Source organism: Hyperolius riggenbachi, chromosome 2 (genome assembly GCF_040937935.1).
Source record: "Hyperolius riggenbachi isolate aHypRig1 chromosome 2, aHypRig1.pri, whole genome shotgun sequence".
NCBI lineage: Eukaryota > Metazoa > Chordata > Amphibia > Anura > Hyperoliidae > Hyperolius > Hyperolius riggenbachi.
In genome coordinates, this window is record NC_090647.1 from 402546229 (window position 1) to 402570009 (window position 23781).

General features: G+C 45.7%; 1 protein-coding gene across 2 annotated transcripts in view; it reads right to left on the reverse strand.

Moving 5' to 3' along the window:
• The window catches only part of LOC137546854 (ras and Rab interactor 3-like), a 272031-nt gene extending 250754 nt beyond the window's left edge, over positions 1-21277 (reverse strand). For both annotated transcript variants that reach the window (XM_068269792.1, XM_068269790.1), the window contains exon 1: positions 21206-21277. The gene's annotated coding sequence lies outside the window, so the exon portion shown is untranslated. The remainder of the gene's footprint in view (positions 1-21205) is intronic.
• Between the last annotated feature and the right edge of the window lie 2504 nt (positions 21278-23781).

The following is a 23781-nucleotide window of genomic DNA, read 5'->3' on the forward strand; positions in this document are numbered from 1 at the left end:
ATGTAAGGAATCAATGGAACACTTCTAAGTTGAAAACACGGGATCAGCTGATTTTAATATATGCTGTGACGCCGGCAAGGCGGTTTTGAGAGGGACATTCAGAGCTTCTATGTCAGTGATTAGGCAAAATGACCAAGCGCTGGATTTAAGATTGTTTGATCTTCTAACCACCAATTCTCCAATAGCTCGCCCGCCCCAGGGTAAGGCATCGGAGATCACAAACCATTGGAGAGTGGTCCGAGATACCATGAGAGAGGTATTTTATCTCCTCCACCAAAAGCAAAATGTCCCTGGTGCCCAGACATATTTATCCGTGACAGATTTAAATTGATCAGAGTAGCAAGAAAAATCTGAACTCTCTGGGAAGCGCCATCTCCAAATATCAGTTAAATCCAGTTTTGACATGCACTCATTTAGCGCAGGGTAAGGCTGTGAGCTTTTAGACAGCTTATCTTTCTGTGGATCAATGACCGCGTTAAACTCGCCGGCTATCACAATAGGGTTATCCAAATTGTCACGGATTTTATTGGTCAGGGCATCTAGGACTGAGGCAGAAAGGGGAGGGGGAATATACAGGGATACCACAGTGAACTTCCTCCCTTAAATGGTGACTGTAATTATTATAAATCTACCCGCGGTATGCTCCTGAACACTGCATACTGAACCAGAAAAACTTTTACTAATTAGAACTGCCGTGCCCCTTGAGAAGGAGGAGAAATGAGAGACATGGTAACCGGCAATCCAGGGTTTCTTCAAAGATAATACTCTACCACCAGTAAGGTGCGTCTCTTGTAAGCAAATTATATGGGGTGAGAGTTTTTTCAAATAGTCAAATACCACTCTGTGTTATATAACATTGTTCAGTAGTCAAAACAGATGGTGCATATTTGACCGTCTGGGCAATTATTCGAAAGAGCTGGAAAATTAACTGCACAAATGTGCAAATTGTACCCCCCCCCCCCAACCAATCTAAATAACCCAACACCCCCTAACCCACCCCACTCCCTGATTCTAACTCCAGGAAGCTTCATTCCCTGAACTTACTTAACTTGGATAACTAAGGTGGCCAGCCATCCCCACCCGTGTTAAGTAGGATACATATTGACCAGCACTTGAATGAGTTTACTACGACCAGAGTTAGCGATATGGTTTAGAAAAAGCATACCTGATATGGCCTAGGCCGTTGATATCATGAGACTGACCATACAAGGTATGATAAAGCATTACACCATTATATATATAGGCAACAACAGAAATAAATGACAACTTGATAAGTATATTGTACAAACAGACAAATGAGAATTATTTTCCCTCAGAGACCGCGTAGCAGCAAGGAAAGTTAGAATGTGATTTTCTAAGTGTATAGTTGTGTGGACAAGATTTTAGGAACAGAATTTTGAAAGTCAATTAAAGTCACAATGTACTGGGGAAAACATTTCCAAAGGTATGACATAGTAAGTAACATGCAAATAAGAAGCCATAACTGTAGACGATGCAACATAACGAGCAGACATAATCACCCTCCTCATATGGGTAAACCTTGATCATCTAACCATTGAGATACTACTTCTGCCGTAAAAAAGAAGTGAGCCTTTTTTTCCTTCATGACTTTCAGTTTTACAGGAAACATGTCATATTGTAGTTGGTTATCTCGTAAACGCTTTTTGACATGGAAAAAGGTGGCCCTTTTCTTCTGAATTTCTAGCGAGAAGTCTTGATATTGAGATTTTGACCCCGTCAATTGAAAGATCAGGATGATTCCCGGCTTCCTGCAGAATGGCGACTTTGTCCCTGTAGTTAATGAACTTCATTACAATGGGGCAAGGAGCGGCCCCAGGTTTAGGAGGGCCTCCGGGCACTCTGTGCGCCCTTTCTATGGCATAGGCATGAGAGACAGTTAGGTGATGGAGGGCCTCTTTAAACCAGTTCTCGAAAAAATGTTCAGGCTGAGGGCCTTCTGCCAGTGGCGGATGCAGCCAGCAGTGGGCCCCTGTGCAAAATTGTAATTGTGGGCCTCCCTATGACCTGCGGCGCGCTCAGCGCGCCGCGGCAAAATATGGGCGTGGCTACAACCTGCAAAAATAGGTGTGGATAGAACCTGCGGTGCGTAGCGGCGCGGCAAAAAAATGGGCGGGGCAAAGATCGGATGAGGGCAGAGCTAACTAACTTAAAGGGAACCCGGGGTGAGGGTTTATTTCCTTTTAAACAATACTAGTTGCCTGGCGGCCCTGCTGATCTATTTGGCTGCAGTAATAAACTGAATTACACCAGCAACAAGCATGCAGCTAATCTTCTCAGTTCTGACAATATTGTCAGAAACCCCTGACCTGCTGCATGCTTGTTCAGGGTCTATGGTTGAAAGAATAAGAGGCCGAGGACCAGCACGGCAGCCAGGCAACTGGTATTGCTTAAAAGGAGAGAAATATGGCAGCCTCAAGATTATTCTCACCTCAGGTTCCCTTGAAAAGTGCAACGCCCAAGTATTGGTGACCCTTTCCCCAGAAAATTCACATAATTGTGCAGGTTTTCTCAAGAAAATACACATCATGTCGGCAGATATGCCCAGAAAATACGTGCAATCATGTCGGCAGATATGCCCAGAAAATATGTGCAATCATTTCGGCAGATATGCCTAGAAAATACGTGCAATCATTTCGGCAGATATGCCCAAAAAATACGTGCAATCAATTCGGCAGATATGCCCAGAAAATACGTGCAATCAAGTCGGCAGATATGCCCAGAAAATACGTGCAATCAAGTCGGCAGATATGCCCAGAAAATACGTGCAATCAAGTCGGCAGATATGCCCAGAAAATACGTGCAATCAAGTCGGCAGATATGCCCAGAAAATACGTGCAATCATGTTGGCAGATATGCCCAGAAAATACGTGCAATCATGTCGGCAGATATGCCCAGAAAATACGTGCAATCATGTCGGCAGATATGCCCAGAAAATACGTGCAATCAAGTCGGCAGATATGCCCAGAAAATACGTGCAATCAAGTCGGCAGATATGCCCAGAAAATACGTGCAATCATGTCGGCAGATATGCCCAGAAAATACATGCAATCATGTCGGCAGATTTGCGCAGAAAATACATGCAATCATGTGGCAGACCTGCCCAGAACATACACCTGCTAATATAAATAAAAAAACAAAAACATTTACTCACCTGCAGCAGCAGACCTCCTGTCCCAGCCTCCATCCGGCGCGCAGCTCCCATGGGTGGTTGGGTGGATAGGTAGCCTGGTGGGTGGGTGAGTGGGTAGGTGAGTGGGTTGGTAGCCTGGTGGGTGGGTAGGTAGCCTGGTGGGTAGGTAGCCTGGTGGGTGGGTTGGTAACTAGCCCGGTAGGTAGGTAGGTAGCCTGGTGGGTGGGTAGGTAGGTAGCCTGGTGGGTGGGTGGGTAGGTAGGTAGGTAGCCTGGTGGGTGGGTTGGTAACTAGCCCGGTAGGTAGCCGGGTGGGTGGTTAGGTAGGTAGCCTGGTGGGTGGGTAGCCGGGTGGGTGGGTAGGTAACTAGCCCGGTAGGTAGCCGGGTGGGTGGTTAGGTAGGTAGCCGGGTGGGTAGGTAGGTAGCCGGGTGGGTGGTTAAGTAGGTAGCCGGGTGGGTAGGTAGGAAGCAAGCCTGGTGGGTGGGTAGGTAGCCGGGTAGGTAGGTAGGAAGCCTGGTGGGTGGGTAGGTAGCCGGGTGGGTAGGTAGGTAGGAAGCCTGGTGGGTGGTTAGGTAGTCGGGTGGGTAGGTAGGAAGCCTGGTGGGTGGGTAGGTAGCCGGGTGGGTAGGTGGTTAGGTAGCCGGGTGGGTAGGTAGGTAGGAAGCCTGGTTGGTGGGTAGGTACCAGGATGGGTAGGTAGGTAGGTAGCCGGGTGGGTAGGTAGCCTGGTGGGTGGGTAGGTAGCCGGGTGGGTAGGTGGTTAGGTAGCCGGGTGGGTAGGTAGCCTGGTGGGTGGGTAGGTAGCCGGGTGGGTGGTTAGGTAGGAAGCCTGGTGGGTGGGTGGGAAGGTAGTCGGGTGGGTAGGTAGGTAGGTAGGAAGCCTGGTGGGTGGGTAGGTAGCCGGGTGGGTAGGTGGTTAGGTAGCCGGGTGGGTAGGCAGGTAGCCCTTTTAGTAGCTATCCGGGTGGGGGGCCCGACTCCCATCCTCCCTCCCTCCCTCCCTTCCTCACCTCGGAGGGCCCCCCTCCCGATATGCGTGGCGGGAGAGCGAGCGGCAAATACAGGAAGTCTTCGGCTCTCCAGGCAGACGCTAGAGGGCTCCGCCGCTTGGTCTCCAATATGTCTCCAACTCTGTCGACATATTGGAGACCAAGCGGCTGAGCCCTCTAGCGCATGCCTGGAGACCCGGATTTGCCGCTCTCCCGCCGCGCATACCGGGAGGGGGGCCCCCGAGGTGAGGGAGGGAGGGAGGATAGGAGTCGGGGCCCCCCGGGGGAAAAAAATAATAAAAAAATATATATATTAAAAAAAAAATACTTAATGGGCCCCTGAAGAAAACGGAACTTCAGGGGCCCTCGTGCGGCGGCACGGCCTGCACGGCCGTATGTCCGCCACTGCCTTCTGCCTTTTCGGGAACACCTACTAGCCTAAGGTTACATCTGCGGGCCCTATTCTCTAGGTTATCAAGTTTGACAGAGTGAGCAGAAGAAGTACTAGTCACTTTCTGAAGATTTTGTTGCATAGGGGCGAGAGAGTCTTCCAAATCACTGATTCTGTGTTCCAACTCCTTAGTGAGATCTTTGACTTTTGATAAATCATGTTTAACGAAGGAGATATCAGCCTGTATAGAATCCAGCCTTGTGGTTAAAGAGGTATGCAGAAATTGTATGGCCTCCATGATTTCTGCTCTTGATGGCTCATCTGCAGGCAGCATTTCTTCTTCCATTGCGTTGTCACTTAAAACTTCACACTCAGAAACTACCGAGCTCCCTCGGTTTCTCCCCTGGTTAATAGTAGGTGACTGTGGGACTCTGCCTGAGAGCAAGGATATCGGCAAAGTTGCCACGGGTAAGGGAGAGCTGGAGATCCATGTGTCTTAACAGCTCCATGGCTGGCCACGCCCCCTCCCCCCCCCCCCCCCCTGTAATTGCTTAAAGCAGCCTCAGTCCCCTTCTGTTTTAGGACCTTATAGGCATTCTTTTTCCACTTCATTCTATCTCTAACCTTTCTATTCATTCATAGAGGCCTTTTTTTTTATTCCTAGACGTTTTGTTTCCATATAGGATATATTTACTACAATATTGATTGAGAATGATTTTAAAAGTTTGCCATTTCCCTTCAGTGTCCTTCCCTTGTAGTACATAATCCCAGTTCACCAAACTTAGTGCCTGCCTGAGTTGATTGAAGTTTTGTTTTTTTTAATTCATAGTTTTAGTTGTCCCGATGCTCCACGACTTATCAGTCACTAGATCAAACGTTATCATGTTGTGATCACTATTTCCAAAATGTTCTTGAACCTGCACATTTGATACATTATCTGGTCTATTTGAAATGATCAAATCCAGTAACGCATTCCACCTAGTTGGTTCAGTTACCATTTGAGTCAGGTAACTGTCCTGTAGTGTTGCCAGAAAATTTACCAGAATGGGTAGCCTCAGGGGCGTTTCTAGGGTCCTTGGAGATCGGGGGCACCTGTGGGCACCAGGCGGGGAGGTATATGCGGCGCGCGCAGCGGCAAAAAATGGGCGTGGCCATGCAGTGAGTGGGTGTGGCCATGGGGTGGGGCCAAATGTACATGAACTTAGCAGCGGTGTAAGCTACAGATAACGGGCCTGCCCATCGAAATATTGAATGGAGCCCCCTGTCCTTTATTTGGATAATTTACAATCAGTATAGGCATAGATCAAAGATGTATACGCACATACAATTTTGATTGGTCAATCACTGACCCCCCCCCAATTTTACCACCCCCGTGCAGTAAGTAGGCCAACAGACAATGAATTTTATGAACAGAGCTAAAATTGGCTAATCAAAATTGTATGTGTGTACCAGGCTTTACAGCTAATACTGTACATACTGAAAGTAGCAGGGATCAGCATACAATATAGCTGGTTTACAGTCAGTAAAGGCACAGAGTAACACCTTACACTGTACACACAGGAGGTAAATCAGCACACAGTGCAGGCACTAGAGAACAGCGTATACTGTACATACTGTAGGCAGCAGAATTCAGCACACTGCAGCTAGCGTGCCAAAAATATGAGGATCACGTTGTGCGGCGTGCTTATCGTGCCGCACCAAAAAATGGGTGGGCCATGGACCAGAATATAGGTGTGGTAACGGCCGGGTGGAGACAAATTTACATGAACCTAGCAATGGTGGGACATTAGATTATGACAGTGGTGGCGAACCTTTTGGAGGCCGAGTGCCCAAACTGCAATCCAAAAGTCACTTATCTATCGCAAAGTGGCAACCGCAATTTAAACTAAATACTGTACAAACGTTTTAACTCATACATGAACATTATGGAAAATCCAAGTTGAAAATAAACTGTGAAGATAAACAATTTCATCCATCCTACTCTTGAAAAATGTATTAAATTTTTTAGAACCTCCCAGTTTTATTTTCTGTTTTAAAAAGCTAAAAAAGTAGGTTTAATGCTATTGTCTCATATGATAAGGATTCAGCTTTTCCCATAGTCTCGCAGTTAGCAATCATGTGACCCCCAACAAGACAAATTCAGCAATCAAGAGGCCCCCAACAAATCATAAGGGCCCCCAACAAGACAAATTCAGCAATCATGAGGCCCCCAACAAATCATGAGGCCCCCAACAAGACAAATTCAGCAATCTTGAGGCCCCCAACAAATCATAAGGCTCCCAACAAGACAAATTCAGCAGTCATGAGGCACATAAATAGACAGCATTTCACATAAATGCCTCTCTGCCTCTCTGGAAGGTCCTAGCTCTCTGGAAGGTCCTTCACAGTCTCCTACTCAGATCAGATCTCTTCTCCTCATGATTTGTCTGTCGGAGTTCCCCAAGGCTCTGTCCTTGGTCCCCTCCTCTTTTCCATCTACATGCATGGTCTTGGTGATTTAATCAACTCATTCGGGTTTCAATACCACCTCTATGCAGACGATACACAACTGTACCTCTCTGCCCCAGACCTTAACTCCCTCCTTAAACGTGTTCCTGACTGCTTGTCTGCTATATCCTCCTTCATGTCCTCTCGCTTCCTAAAACTTAATATGAGTAAAACTGAACTAATAATTTTTCCACCGTCTCTGTCCACATCCCTGCCTGAAGTAACAATAAATGTTAATAACACTCCCATAACTTCAGTTCCCAAAGCTCGGTGCTTGGGGGTGATATTCGACTCATCTCTCTCTTTTATTCCTTATGTTCACTCCATAACCAGCTCCTGCCATCTCCAACTCAAAAACATATCTCGCATCCGTCCCTTTCTCACTCAAGACACAACTAAAATGTTAGTACATGCTCTCATAATTTCTCGTCTGGACTACTGCAACGTACTACTTTGTGGACTACCGTCTAACAAACTGGCCCCGCTCCAGTCAGTACTGAACTCAGCTGCTCGTCTCATTCATCTCTCTTCTCGATCTTCCTCTGCTGACCCTCTTTGCCAAGCTCTTCACTGGCTGCCAATTAACCAGAGGATTCAGTTCAAACTCCTAACCCTAACCTACAAAGCTCTCCACGATCTCTCTCCCCGGTACATATCCTCAATCTCCAGATACAAACCCAATCGCAATCTCAGATCGGCACATGATCTTCTGTTGTCCTCCTCTAGAATCAACTCCTCACATTCACGTTTACAAGACTTCGCACGCGCTTCACCCCTCCTCTGGAATGCCCTCCCACAACACATCCGTCACTCGCCAACCTTTGTTACCTTTAAACGCTCTCTAAAAACACACTTGTTCTGACAAGCATATGCTCTACCTTAGGCCACTTCCCTTTGTACTAAGACCAAATTGCACTCCTACTAGGTATCCTAAAACACAAAGCCTCTATATATTTGCTGCATACTACCCCTCCTCCTGTCCCCCCCCCCCTCCATTCCCTTTAGATTGTAAGCTCGCAAGGGCAGGGCTCTCTCCCCCTTTTGTGTCTTGGTAACCATTATACATTTTATTCATCATGTTAATTTTATCACTGTCATTACCAATTCTATAATTTGTATTTTGTATCATTCTTAGTATTTTGTCACTAATTATGTATCTTGTATATTGGTGTACACCATTGTCTGTATTATTATGTACCCCATGTTTGTTTCTTACTTTGTACAGCGCCACGGAATATGTTGGCGCTTTATAAATCAATAATAATAATAATAATAATAATAAATAGGCAGAATGCCCCCTTAATATGGTAGCCCCCCAAGTTAGGTAGTAAGTGACAGGGACCCCCAGGTTAGCTAGTGAGTGACAGGTGCCTCCAGTTAGGTAGTGAGTGACAGGGACCCCGATAGTGAGTGACAGGGAGCCCCTTTAGGTAGTGAGTGAGTGCCAGGGAGCCCCTTTATGTAGTGAGTGAGTGCCAGGGAGCCCCTTCAGGCAGTGAGTGAGTGCCAGGGAGCCCCTTCAGGCAGTGAGTGAGTGCCAGGGAGCCCCTTCAGGCAGTGAGTGAGTGCCAGGGAGCCCCTTCAGGCAGTGAGTGCGTGCCAGGGAGCCCCTTCAGGCAGTGAGTGCGTGCCAGGGAGCCCCTTCAGGCAGTGAGTGAGTGACAGGGAGCCCCTTCAGGCAGTGAGTGAGTGACAGGGAGCCCTTTAGGCAGTGAGTGAGTGACAGGGAGCCCCTTTAGGCAGTGAGTGAGTGAGTGACAGGGAGGCCCTTTAAGGAGTGAGTGAGTGCCAGGGAGCCCCTTTAGGGAGTGAGTGCCAGGGAGCCCCTTTAGGGAGTGAGTGCCAGGGAGGCCCTTTAGGGAGTGAGTGAGTGACAGGGAGGCCCTTTAGGGAGTGAGTGAGTGAGTGACAGGGAGGCCCTTTAGGGAGTGAGTGAGTGCCAGGGAGCCCCTTTAGGGAGTGAGTGAGTGACAGGGAGCACCTTTAGGGAGTGAGTGAGTGCCAGGGAGCCCCTTTAGGGAGTGAGTGACAGGGAGCACCTTTAGGGAGTGAGTGAGTGCCAGGGAGCCCCTTTAGGGAGTGAGTGACAGGGAGCCCCTTTAGGGAGTGAGTGACAGGGAGCCCCTTTAGGGAGTGAGTGAGTGACAGGGAGCCCCTTTAGGGAGTGAGTGAGTGACAGGGAGCCCTTTAGGGAGTGAGTGAGTGACAGGGAGCCCCTTTAGGGAGCGAGTGAGTGACAGGGAGCCCCTTTAGGGAGCGAGTGAGAAACAGGGAGCCCCTTTAGAGAGCGAGTGAGTGCCAGGGAGCCCCTTTAGGGAGTGAGTGAGTGCCAGGGAGCCCCTTTAGGGAGCGAGTGAGCGCCAGGGAGCCCCTTTATGTAGTGAGTGAGTGCCAGGGAGCCCCTTCAGGCAGTGAGTGAGTGCCAGGGAGCCCCTTCAGGCAGTGAGTGTGTGCCAGGGAGCCCCTTTAGGCAGTAAGTGAGTGCCAGGGAGCCCCTTCAGGCAGTGAGTGAGTGCCAGGGAGCTCCTTCAGGCAGTGAGTGCGTGCCAGGGAGCCCCTTCAGGCAGTGAGTGCGTGCCAGGGAGCCCCTTCAGGCAGTGAGTGAGTGACAGGGAGCCCTTTAGGTAGTGAGTGATTGCCAGGGAGCCCCTTCAGGCAGTGAGTGAGTGCCAGGGAGCCCCTTCAGGCAGTGAGTGAGTGCCAGGGAGCCCCTTCAGGCAGTGAGTGAGTGACAGGGAGCCCTTTAGGCAGTGAGTGAGTGACAGGGAGCCCCTTTAGGCAGTGAGTGAGTGCCAGGGAGCCCCTTTAGGGAGTGAGTGAGTTAGTGACAGGGAGGCCCTTTAGGGAGTGAGTGCCAGGGAGGCCCTTTAGGGAGTGAGTGCCAGGGAGCCCCTTTAGGGAGTGAGTGCCAGGGAGCCCCTTTAGGGAGTGAGTGCCAGGGAGCCCCTTTAGGGAGTGAGTGCCAGGGAGCCCCTTTAGGGAGTGAGTGAGTGACAGGGAGGCCCTTTAGGGAGAGAGTGACAGGGAGGCCCTTTAGGGAGTGAGTGAGTGAGTGAGTGACAGGGAGGCCCTTTAGGGAGTGAGTGAGTGCCAGGGAGCCCCTTTAGGGAGTGAGTGAGTGACAGGGAGGCCCTTTAGGGAGTGAGTGAGTGCCAGGGAGCCCCTTTAGGGAGTGAGTGAGTGACAGGGAGCACCTTTAGGGAGTGAGTGAGTGACAGGGAGCCCCTTTAGGGAGTGAGTGAGTGACAGGGAGCCCCTTTAGGGAGTGAGTGAGTGACAGGGAGCCCCTTTAGGGAGTGAGTGAGTGACAGGGAGCCCCTTTAGGGAGTGAGTGACAGGGAGCCCCTTTAGGGAGCGAGTGGGTGACAGGGAGCCCCTTTAGGGAGCGAGTGAGTGACAGGGAGCCCCTTTAGGGAGCGAGTGAGTGTCAGGGAGCCCCTTTAGGGAGCGAGTGAGTGCCAGGGAGCCCCTTTAGGGAGCGAGTGAGCGCCAGGGAGCCCCTTTAGGGAGCGAGTGAGCGCCAGGGAGCCCCTTTAGGGAGCGAGTGAGCGCCAGGGAGCCCCTTTAGGGAGCGAGTGAGCGCCAGGGAGCCCCTTTAGGGAGTGAGTGAGTGACAGGGAGCCCCTTTAGGGAGCGAGTGAGTGACAGGGAGCCCCTTTAGGGAGCGAGTGAGCGCCAGGGAGCCCCTTTAGGGAGCGAGTGAGCGCCAGGGAGCCCCTTTAGGGAGCGAGTGAGCGCCAGGGAGCCCCTTTAGGGAGCGAGTGAGCGCCAGGGAGCCCCTTTAGGGAGCGAGTGAGCGCCAGGGAGCCCCTTTAGGGAGCGAGTGAGCGCCAGGGAGCCCCTTTAGGGAGCGAGTGAGTGACAGGGAGCCCCTTTAGGGAGCGAGTGAGTGCCAGGGAGCCCCTTTAGGGAGTGAGTGCCAGGGAGCCCCTTTAGGGAGGGAGTGAGTGCCAGGGAGCCCCTTTAGGGAGTGAGTGCCAGGGAACCCCTTTAGGGAGTGAGTGCCAGGGAGCCCCTTTAGGGCGTGAGTGAGTGCCAGGGAGCCCCTTTAGGGAGTGAGTGAGTGCCAGGGGGAGCCCCTTTAGGGAGTGAGTGAGTGCCAGGGAGCCCCTTTAGGGAGTGAGTGCCAGGGAGGCCCCCCCTCCAGCCACCGCCGCCGCTCCCCCCCACCCCCTTACCTCGTAGCAGACCTCAGGATCAGCGGCGACCCGACCAGTAAGAGCGGGCGCCAAACGCACCCGCTCGATATGCGGAAGTGATGTCACTTCCGCATATCAGTGCGGGCGCTGGGTCCTAGCGCCCGCACGATTGGTCGCCGGCTCGCCGCCTGATCCTGAGGTCTGAGTGACGCGGCGGCGGCGGCTGGAGGGAGCCGCTGCCAGAGGGGGCAGCCGGGCGGAGATTCGTGGCACCCCAGGACAGATTGGGGGCACGTGCCCCCCCAAAATAGGGCTAGCGACGCCCCTGGGTAGCCTAAATACTCCAGTCAATGTCTAGAAAGTTGAAGTCACCCATAACTATGACCTCACTTTTATTTGCAGCTTTTTCAATCTGCTGTAGCAATTGCAGTTCTGCAGCTTCATGAATAGTGGTGGCCTGTAGCACACCCCAATAAGCAAATGGCAACAGTTATTTCCACCATGAATATTTACCCAAACGGATTCCACATCTTCACAATCTTCATCCATCTCATTGTTCATGGCAGCTGTAAAAGAGTTCTTAACAAAGAGACAAACACCTCCACCTTTTCTCCCTGCTCTGTCCTTCCTAAACACATTGTATCCCTCTAAATTCGCTATCCAGTCATGGCTTTCATCCATCCATCCATGTCTCTGTAATTCCCACAATGTCATAGCCTTTGTCAATCAGAATAAACTCTAATTTGTCCATTTTATTTGTAAGGTTCCTAGCATTGGTTACCATGCACTTTATATTTTTACCACCTCATTTTCCAATTTTGGTTACATGAAATGGGCTACTTGAAGATCTGTTTTACGTGAGAGGTAATGAAAGAGGATACAGACAAGCAGTCAGGAACAAGTGTGGGGGGGAGTTGAGGCACAGTTGTGTATCATCTGCATATACGTGGTAGTGAAACCCAAATTGGTTAATTTTAGTTAAAGTTGCCAAGACCATGCACGTAGATGGAAAAGAGGAGGGTGTCAAGGACAGAGCCTTGAGGTACCCCCACAAAGGATGTGGAGAAGAGATCTGATCTTAGTAAGAGACTGTGAAAGACCTTACAAATAGATAGGAAGATATCCAGGAGAGAGTGAGGCCCTTTATGCCTACAGATAAGAGTATCTGTAGGAGTAATTTGTTAACAGTATCAAATACTGATGACAGATTAAGAAGGATGAGTATAATGACCTTTGGAATTAGCTGTAAGAAGATCATTGGCCACTTTAGTAAGAACTGTTTCTGTTGAGTGGTTAGAGCGAAAGCCTGATTGGAACTAATAAAGCAGGGAGTAAGCGGATAAATAATGGCTTAATTAAGCATGTATATGTTGTTCAAGTAATTTGGATATGAATGGGTGAAGTGACACAAGGCAGCAGTTGGCAAGTGTAGTGGGATCTAGAGATGTTTTCTTAAGTAGTGGTGTCACAACAGCCTTTTTGAGTGGGAACGGAAAGATTAAAAATGATTACTTCTGGTATAACAAGTACTACGTACAGCAAACAGACTAAGGGGGCTGTTCTTGGCGGTTAGCAGCAACCTCAGAGAATCTGGAAAATGAGAAAACCCAGGAGCCCAATGGTGCAGTATTGTTGGTTGTGGCTAGAGAGGCACTTACGTTGATATAGCTCCTGATACAGGCAAAGTATTGACCTGAATAAGCGGGCCATCACCCCTGAAACTGGTTGTCCCTTTTAGTGCTTAAATGAATACATTTTTTCCCAATAATATTGGTTCTTCCTTCAAGAGAGGTATGATTGCATACCTTGACGCCAGGAAACTGTATAGGAATGGGAGGAAGGCATACGCAGCATGTAAGAATGGGGCGTGTCTAAAAGTGTGGCAGGGGCATGTCTTAGTGTCCCTCTTTCCAGGCTCCAAAAGTTGGGAGGTATGACGTGCGTGCAATGCACCAGGCATTCGGGCGCCACCGCTGGCTTCAGACAGGAGACTATGCTTCCTTGACGTGCCCCCCTGGCCCCAAAACGCTTGTTTGTTGTGTGTCACTCTCAGAGCTCCAGAGACACCGTAGGCAGCTGTGTGTGGGAATAAGGACTGGTGCTATGTGGGGTGGGGGTGCCCTTGGGGCGCCACAGGTTTTCTTGCCTGGAGCAATAAAATGGCTAGAAACGCCCCTGCATGTACCCCCCCCCCCCCTGCAACACTGGCTTTAAGATGCACTGGAAACCCCGTTGGTTTAGCTGAAGAGTATGTTCAGCTAAACCAAGTATGTCTGGTATGTTTCAGCAGTAAGGGAACAGCCCTATAGGTCTAACATTTTTTAACCTTCTTTTAAATTGTGTTTTTTTTTATACTGTTATGCCTGTTTTTGTGGTTTATTGTTGTTAGCAAAATAGGCATTCAACATTACCCCCCTGGAGATATCCTGGGTATAAATGCAATATCAGACAGAGTTTTAAGTGCTGTTCTCATTTACATATGCTGTGGTCGCCCATATAGATTTACTCCGGTATGCATAATTATGTTTTATTATGTCTACCAACTTCAAGCCTGTATTTATGACTAATAGAAGTCTTGGTTATGCTGTAAAGTGTAAACAAATTGCTATACTTATATAGAGGTTAGGAGTGCAAATGTCACTAGGCTTATCTGACACTGTATTACTACATCAATCAAACTGTGCTGCTCCCTCCCTGTAGACTTTCAAATAGAAGGTGAATATTGGGAGGGGGCTGCATTATATTGTACCGGGGGAGGAGCCCAGCTCCATAGCCATTCTTCCATAGGACAGGATCATCATTGAATTTACATATTAGGAGGGTCCGATGTGCAGCTGACCTATTGGAGCAAAAGAACCCCAGGCACCTGACCAACCAATAAAGATCTTTCTGGTCATGATCAAATCACTGACAAGGATAGCGGAGACCAGGGTAAGCGTTAGGCAGAACTAATGGGATGCTGCAACCTGCCTAGATACACCAGAGGGGAGGGAACACCGTTGTGATATGCTATATGCTTTTTTATCACTTGGATACATTAGTGCAACTTTTGTGGCAATCCTAACCTGATAAATGTGTTGTACAGATGTAAAATAGTGAAAACACACTGTTTTTAACAGTAGAAGCACTTGCTCAGACGGAAAATAACACAGAGATTGCTCTCAGTACCACAGAGTCAAAAACAAGAACGAGATCCCAAAATGGCCGCCACCTTATATAGAGGAGGGGAGGGCAGAGGCTACCCTCCTCTGATTGGTTGCTAGGGCTCGGCTGGGGGCCTGCTGATTGGCCCAACAACGTAATTTTCCTGGTTACTGGATTCCGGCTCGTGATCTCGGCCAGAACCTGTGATCACGAGTCGGTTTCGAATGCAATCACAGGTGCATTCGAAACCAGAATCTGTGATCGCAGCCGACCACAGATGCTAATTTTGATCCCTTGATTGCTAAAATCAGTTCGTGATCACAAGCTCATGATGAGCAACCCTGCTCCTGACAAGAGAGCACCAGATGAAATATAGTGGGTAAGAGAGCACTAGATAAATTATGGCTGGATAAGAGAGCATCAAGTGAAATATAAGGGGGAGGGGAAATGAAGAACATATTGGTAACACTAACAGTTCTTGCATTTCTGGATTTTCTTGCAAAAAGATACCAGTACACACCTTCTCAAGATGTCAAAGCAGAAGAGACTGGCATATGAAGTAATACAAAGCCAGGGCCAGTTGTCGCAGACGCAGAGCAGCCACGCGCGCTCCCCCGTCTCGCTCTCGGGGCTGAGAGCGTTCTGTGCCTGCATGACGGGAACGCGCTGGGGAAGGTGCATGCATGTGCAGTATGCCCGACTGGCTGCAGAGAATGGGGCTGCTTCTGGAGCATCTAGGAGGATTTAGATGCCAGCATGCGAGTGACCTGCGTGGAGGGGGCAGGAGGAAGCCCCAGGTATGTATAAAACGTTTATTCCCACTCGCCTAAAGACATTGCAATAATGGTCACACCATTATTGACCATATCACTATTTGTATGATTATAACCATTTTAATAAAAACAATCACAATGTACAGTATTATCAGCCCAAAATAATCCTAGTGATCAGAAAGAAAACAAAATTGTAACCCAATAATTAGCTTCACCCAGGAATGGGAAGATGGGGCAAGCAAATCACTAAAGCTGCCAGTTAACAAAATCAGCTGCTAGAAACTTTGAGCTAATACCAACTTCTCCTACCTGGGAGAGATAACTAAAATGTTAGTGGAATACTGCACTCATCAATAGCTTGTAGTAATTGTTATGTGGAACCCTTTTCAATACAGGTAATGAAAGAAAAAAAAAAATGTACAGTTGAAGTAAGTGATACCTTTAATTGGTTAACTAAATATTGAGGAATACAAACTTTGAGGCATGTTTATTCTCCTCTTGAAGTAATGGTAAACTTGCCTGAAGAAGAGAGCTAACTGTCCCTACAAGTTTACATCTGTAATTGTTTAATTAGCCAAACAAGGTGTCACCTGCCACAAAAAGCCTTCTTTTGTAGAGGCGTATCTAGAGGGGTGCAGGCATAGCTTTTGCCATGGGCACCACAGCACTATCGGCGCCATGCCTGCTTCTGTGCTGCACCGCCATGCCTGCCCCCGTGCCTTCCCTGTCACTTATACCTCAGATCAAATTGTTTCTGTTATCTGGAGAACATGGTTACTTAATTTATGTATGTAGGGCTCACTAGGCTTAGTGTTCGAAAAGAGGACAGAGATGGAAGAAGAAGATATATCTCCCCCAAAACTTTAGCAATATCCAAAACTAAGAAACACAGGCAACACATGTACACAAGAAAGGATGTGGTTTTTAGAGGGGAAAAGGGCTCTAATCAAGGAAGGAGGGGGGTCGCAATTTCAGTGTTTGCCATAGGCTCTGTATTTCCCAGATACGCCCCTGTTCTTTTGTCTATGCAAGAGTAAGAAAAAACCGCGGAAAAAAACACAGATCCATTGATGAAGTCCTGCTCGTCTGGAGGGGTACCGAAGACTACTTAAAGGAGTTTGTGACCAAATTGAATTGCAATACAGTTAATTTTAAATTCACGTCACAGTTCAGTAGTCAGAAGATTTGCTTTCTGGACTTAAATATCTATGTTGAGAACAATAGTTCGAAAACATGCACGTATGTAAAATCGACAGACGTGAACAGTTATATTTTAGCCACTATCTGCCATCTCCCCTCATGGCTGAATAATATTCCAAAAGGCCAATTCATTCGCCTGAAAAGAAATTGCACTGAAGATATGGAATATAAGATGGAAGTAGAAATTTTATCAGCAAAATTTGGGGAAAAGGGGTATAAGAAGAATTTAATAGAGAAAGCTAAGAGGGAGGTAGAGGGAATAAGTAGAAGAGATGTATTAGTAAAAAGAACTGGTGAGAACCAACAGGGTCACTCCTTGAGATTAACTTGAAGGTATGGCCCACAAAGCAAAGTGGTACGAAATATTATTACAAAGTATTGGCCAATCTTAAGAGAAGATAAGATCCTTGATGGGATCTTACCCGCAAATCCCTCCATTACTTACAGGAAGTCCAGTAATATAGGCCTGAGGGATGCAATGGCAGCTGGTGACTATGTCCATGGATTTACAGGAAAGGGGGGAGGTGGATTTGTAAGGTGTGGGAGATGTATCAACTGGTAAGATCACCAATGTGGAGAGTGGGAAGGATAAATACAAAATAAGAGAATTAATTACACGTGACACGAAAGGGGTGATTTATTGCCTAATCTGTCCATGTAATAAGAGATATATAGGCTGCACCAAGAGGTCCTTATCAAGTAGGATTGGGGAACACGTGTATCAAAAAAAGGCACCTGGAAAAAAGGGTGCGGGATATAGCCGAAATTATAAGTTGTAATGTGCATAATGCTGCTGCCAGATTGCTAACAAACCAGCCTCGCCACTGTCACATTACACCGATCCTTCGCTCACTGCACTGGCTACCAGTAGAATGGAGAATACTCTTCAAGATTGGACTGCTGACATTCAAATCCCTGCACAATCTGGGCCCTGGATACATTAAGGACTTGCTGAAGCTGCACCACACCTCTCACAACCTCAGATCAGCAAGTTCTATAAACTTGGTCACTCCCAGAGTGCACCTCAAAAAATCTGGAGATAGAGCCTTCTGTCATGCTGCCCCTACTCTTTGGAACTCCCTGCCACACCCAGTAAAAACAGCACCATCCCTGGAGTTATTCAAATCCAGACTGAAAAGCCACCTGTTTAGCCTGGCATTTCCGGACTTATAAACTTCTTCCTCTGTACCACAATGGTCTGAGCCATGCTTATGCGCTTTGAGTCCCACGGGAGAAAAGCACTTTACAAATGTTATTTGTTGTTGTTGTTGTAATGTAAAACAATATTTTTCGTTTATAGCTTATAAACGAAAATATAATGCTAAATCGGTTGAATAAACGGAAATGAAACAGCAAAATAGCGTCTATAACAAAAAACAATATTTACACTTGTATTAAGCATAGTAATACAATGGTAAATTTTACAGATATTTTACTGCAATTATACCTAACTGTAGGCTCTCCCTATCCCTAACCCCTAGACCTCCCCTTGTGTAAATATACATAATTTAATAAATTGTATATATTACAAATATAGTACTGTAAGTATACCTATCCCTACTCTCACACAGAACCCTCCCTGTACCTATCCCTAACCCCTAGACCCCCCTGGTGGTGCCTAACCCTAACCACCCCCCTGGTGGTGTATATTGTACTGTAACTATACCTATCCCTAACCCTTAGACCCCCCTCCCCCGGTGGTGCCTAACCCTAACCACCCCCCCTGGTGGTGCCTAACTTTAAGACCCCCCCTGGTGGTGCCTAACCCTAACCACCCCCCTGGTGGTGCCTAACCTTAAGACACCCTGGTGGTGCCTAACCCTAAGACCCCCCTGGTGGTGCCTAACCCTACCCCCCCCCGGTGGTGCCTAACCCTAACCACCCCCCCGGGGGTGCCTAACCCTAACCACCCCCCCGGTGGTGCCTAACCCTAACCACCCCCTGGTGGTGCCTAACCCTAACCACCCCCTGGTGGTGCCTAATCCTAACCACCCCCCTGGTGGCACCTAATCCTAAGACCTCCCTGGTGGCGCCTAATCCTAAGACCTCCCTGGTGGTGCCTAACCCTAAATCTCCCCTGGTGGTGCCTAACCCTAACCATCCCCCTGGTCGTGCCTAATCCTAACCATCCCCCTGGTCGTGCCTAACCCTAACCATCCCCACTGCACAAACACCCATACACACATACAAACAATAATATATTTAATCCTTAAAACACTTCACTATAAATAACATGAATAGAATCATTTATATATTTGTAATAGAATAAATAGCATTAAAATCATGTACACATTAATAATATTATAAATAGAAAAAGGTGTTTATATATATATATATATATATTATTATTATTTTTTTTTAATTAGATAGCCTTACAATCACTTATGCATTAAAAAATCTATAAAACTATAATCAATGCATTATAAGTGTAAAAAACAAAGTTAATACCAAAAGCGACGTATTTACAATAGAACAAGGTTGAAACCGATATTTAAGCATTATACGTATGAAACCGACATTTAAATGATAAAAGAAGTGTAAAAGAAAATTTACTTGTTACAGCCCTGAAAGCAAAATTTAAAAACGGAAAAATAAGTAAAAGCTCCTATAAGCGAAATTTAAAAACAAAAAAATAAGTAAACCACAAAGTTAAAATGAACTTGTAAACGATATTTGTAATAAACCTTATTCTATAAATGAAAACTTTTGTTAACACGATCCCTGCAACCGCTATTTCTCGGGAGCCCCTTTTTCCTGTCGGGCGCCCAATAGCCGATATTTTGCATTGCAGTCTATGGCGGTGCCCTTTTTTACTGGCCCCTTGGGGAACACCTGAACAATATTGCAAAAGGGTGGGAAGGACATCCACTCTCTAAGCTGTGTATGGGATATTATTTATTTTTGGTTGGAGGTGGTATATAGAGATCTTAGAGATGGGGACTATTTGGCCAACATGTCCAGACAAGAAAGTAGGTGGATATTCAATCTGGATACTCTTGTGCCAAAAGCATTACATGAAGAAATTGAATTTTTTGGTTTTATGAAATAGAGTTTTTTTTTATGAAATAGTTTTTTTGACTGGATGCATATGTATAAGAAGGGTGTGAATATGCACAGAGTAAGAGAATGCGCCTTCTGGTTCCCTGATGGGCAGCTGGTCCCCCAGTGAGGTTTTAAATAGACAGATTAAAAGTATGAGTATATAACATAAGAATGCATTGTATAGGATAGCATAATCCTATTGTTTGCTAAGGATTGTATATACCAACATATCTGGAAAACAACAAGAATACTGCTAGAAGTGGAGAATATGTTAGAATATTTGTAACTCTATGCGATGTGGAATGAGTTAAGTAATTTACAATGGCTAGTAGGAGTCCTATGGAGAGTATCACTTTAATGGAAGAGGAGGAGGAGCTATGATAAGGATATGCACATATATAAATATGGCGACCGGTCGGGGCCGATCCATAGATTGTGATGAAGACGGCAGATAGCCCGTTGAAACATGTTAATCGTTTGCTGAACAAGTCTGTTAAGTTAGAGGGGCGCCCCACGTAGCTAAAAACAGCCACTTATCTTATCCCACCTGAGGTAACGCTACAATTGAATATATGGTGAAACAAACCAGTTGGTGGAACGCAAGGAAGTATAAGGAAGTGGCAGCAGTATTGTGAGTGAGACGCACTAGACTGGATACGGAAGTGACGTCTCCTCGCTTTATCGGCGGACCGGAAGCTGCAAAACCGAGCCCCGATGGGAGGATAACGGCAGATACAGATACCCGCAAACAGCAGTGCCACGTATTATACTAGAGGCGTCTGTACCAATATAGAGGTATACTGCACCCAGTGAAATAGACCATTACCGGGATTTCTAGGACCGATTTTAGTGACGGCATCAGACGGCTGAATGGTGGTGAGATTATATGCAGCAGATGTCTGAGAATTTGTTGTGCATATTATGTGCTTGAGGTTGTACGCATAGCTATATCTTAAATATCTCAGTAGTCAAGTCGTTGGACTTAAGACATGAAGCTATTATAGAAATTTTAAGTAGTGGAGTTTTCAGCGATCTAACTTTTAGAACTGAGGGGTTACACAATCCCCCATAGAAGACAGGGACTTCCATATTTACTACCTGAGAAGAGGCTCCACATACATCTATAAAATAATTTTTGGGAGAAAATATTTTTTTATATTTTTTTTTTGCAATTTTAACTTAAGGGGAAGCAGCATGCTCTAGTATGTGTGTTGTGAATGAATGGGAAGCACTATTTGATACATACATGCGGTATATGATATATCAATAAAATAATTTTAACTGTAGTTAGTGTTAGTGTGTAATTGTATATATCCAGCGCACCTCCAGTCTATATATTTATATATATATATATATATATATATATATATATATATATATATATATATATATATATATATTTTATATATGTATATAATATATATATATATATATATATATATATATATATATATATATATATATATATATAAAAACACAGATCCAACTGGTGACAAAATAAATTTGGCACAGAAGAAATTATAAATATGATTCATACATTCTTGTTAAATAAAACAAAATCCTGTCACTGTTAAAAGGTCGTTGAGGCATTAGAGATCCATTTAATGTGGTGTTCAAATGCCCTTGTATACTTCTCTGTATGAAAGTATTCTATTTTCTGATAGTTTATTGAAATAGACTTAGGATTATGAATCATAATCATGTTTATCATTTTAAATAGCATGAGGATAGAATGAAAGTAAGTCAGAAAAGTTGCCCGTCTTAACTGAAATTGATGTTAGTACTTTCTTTTTCTTTTCTCCATAGTAACAATGTAACATAACTGAACACAAACACGTAACAAAAGTATACAGCATAAATCAGCTATTGATATTTTTTTACACTTACCCTGCTTTGCTCAGAGAGCCTTGACAGTTGAGGTTAGTAGTTGGAAAGGAGAACACTGAACTGTAACAAATTGTTGCAAGACTTCCTAAAAGTCTTGATGGGAAGAGGTTAGTTAAACAGCTTATCTCACCCCTCCCTGTACTTCCTGTACAAGTAAGGTTACTTTTGTGCTTATTTGGCTGTGCATTCAAACAGTGCAAGTATAGCACAGAACAAATGTAGATTTCTATATCCATGAATGCATTTTTGTCCATTGCCTGCAGCACTTGCTTAAATATTCACCATAGCCAAGTCCCGATGTATATCAACACTGTTTAAAGATTAGAATCCAAAATCCATCTAGAGAATTTGTGTAAAGATTAAATATGATGCGATAAATATAAATTCAGCTAAAGAAGAGACAGGCACTTTGCTAGCCACAAAATAGTTGCAAGAATATACACTGCTCAAAAAATAAAGGGAACACAAACAATGCAATGTAACTCCAAGTCAATCACACTTCTGTGAAATCAAACTGTCCACTTAGGTAGCAACACTGATTGACAGTCAATTTCACATGCTGTTGTGCAAATGGAATAGACAACAGGTGGAAACTACAGCAATTAGCAAGACATGCCCAATAAAGGAGTGGTTCTGCAGACCATAGACAAAATCTCAGTTCCTATGCCTTCTGGCTGATGTTTTTGGTTTTTCTTGAATGCTGGCTGTGCTTTCACTCTAGTGGTAGCATGAGACGGAGTCTACAACCCACACATGTTGCTCAGGTATCAATGCGAGCTGTACCAAGGTTTGCTGTGTCTGTCAGGGTAGTGCCCAGAGCATGGAAGCACTATCAGGAGACAGGTCAGTACATCAGGTGATGTGGAGGAGACCGTAGGAGGGCAACAACCCAGTAGCAGGACCGCTATCTCTGTGCAAGGAGGAACAGGAAGAGCACTGCCAGAACCCTGCAAATCACCTCCAGCAGGCCACAAATGCATCTGGGGCATCATGTCTCGCGCCATCCACCAACACCACATTGCACCACAGACTGTCCAGGAGTTGGTTGATGCTTCAGCCCAGGTCTGGGAGGAGATCCCTCAAGAGATCGTCCGCAACCTCATCGGGAGCATGCCCAGGTATTGCCACACACACAATTGAGCTTAATTTTGTCTTGTTCTAAGGACATCACATCAAAGTTGGATCTGCCTGCAGTGTTTTTTTTCCACTTTAATTTTGAGTGTGATTCCAAATTCAGACCCCCATGGGTTGATACATTTGATTTCCAATGATAATTGTTGTGTGAATTTGTTGTCAGTACATTCAACTATGTAAAGAACTTAGTATTTATTAAGAATACTTCATTCATTCAGATCTAGGATGTCTAATTTTTGTGTTCCCTTTATTTATTTATTTGAGCAATGTACTTGATCCAAGTTTCTATGGCCCATATGCAATTCCATTTTTCACCTGAGTTTTCTCCAAGGTGATAGTTTCACAACTTCTCATAAAATGCCTTTTAAGCTACCAGCAAGCAAGAAAATACTCAATATGAATTTGATAGTACTATTTTACCAACATTTGGGTACTTTTTCAATTGTAAAATGCTGAAAAGTTAGTTTAAAGAGAAAATGAAAATTATCTCCTAGGAGATAACTCAGGTGAAAAAGTAAATTGCATATGGCCCTATGAGTCCAATCCAATTCACGTTTTCTCCTAAGTTTTCTCCTTGGAGAAAATGTTCACCTTCTGTTTAAAATAACTTTTTAGCACTCTGCAATTGAAAAAGTACCAAAAAGTAAGTGAAAAAGTACAGTCAAAATTATTCTGAGAATGTTATTGCAGGCTGGTGGCTTAAAAGGCATTTTTATTGATAAGAAGTAAAATATCACCAAAAAGAAAAAGTGATTTGGATCAGGCCCATATTACTTTGGATCAAGTACATACTTTAAATCTTGCAACTGTTCTGTGGCAAGCATAGTGCTCCCTACGTGTTGAATGTGTAATATGTAAGTTAATGTAGAAATTTCAGTATGCCAATATTCTAACCACAGTTGGAAGCTTTTTTGTAATGATCCGCTCAGCTGGATGCACTGGCAGACAGCTGTTTGACCATTCCTCTAGTCTGTGGGCTGCAGGTCTCTGCAAGAGAGACCTGTCTTTCCATTACAAGTTTCTGGTCTGTTCTGCTGCTGAGGAATTTGCATACACTCGTTATGCAAATCCCCTACCTGCCTCCTTTGATGACTGGCAGTATAAAGAGCTATGTTTCCCAGAGTCCTTTGCTGGTCATAAGGGTTAGTCCTGTGGAACACTCTTGGAGTGTCAGCCTTGCTCATTGTTTGAATATTAGTTTAGAGTAATTCCTGGAACTGCACTAGGCAGATTCCCTAGTGCAGTTAGGATTGCATATCTGTTTTGTTTGTCTGTTGCGATTGTCTTGTCCCAGCGGTGGTCGACAGGAAGTCGTTCTGATCTTTGTTCTTGGAGTATAGCTGGAGCAGCGGTTGCTACCAGCTATCTCCTCAATCTGTCTTGCCTGGATCGCACTCGCCTTGCACTAGTGCTGTGGATCCGTCTCTCTCACTTATTCCTGT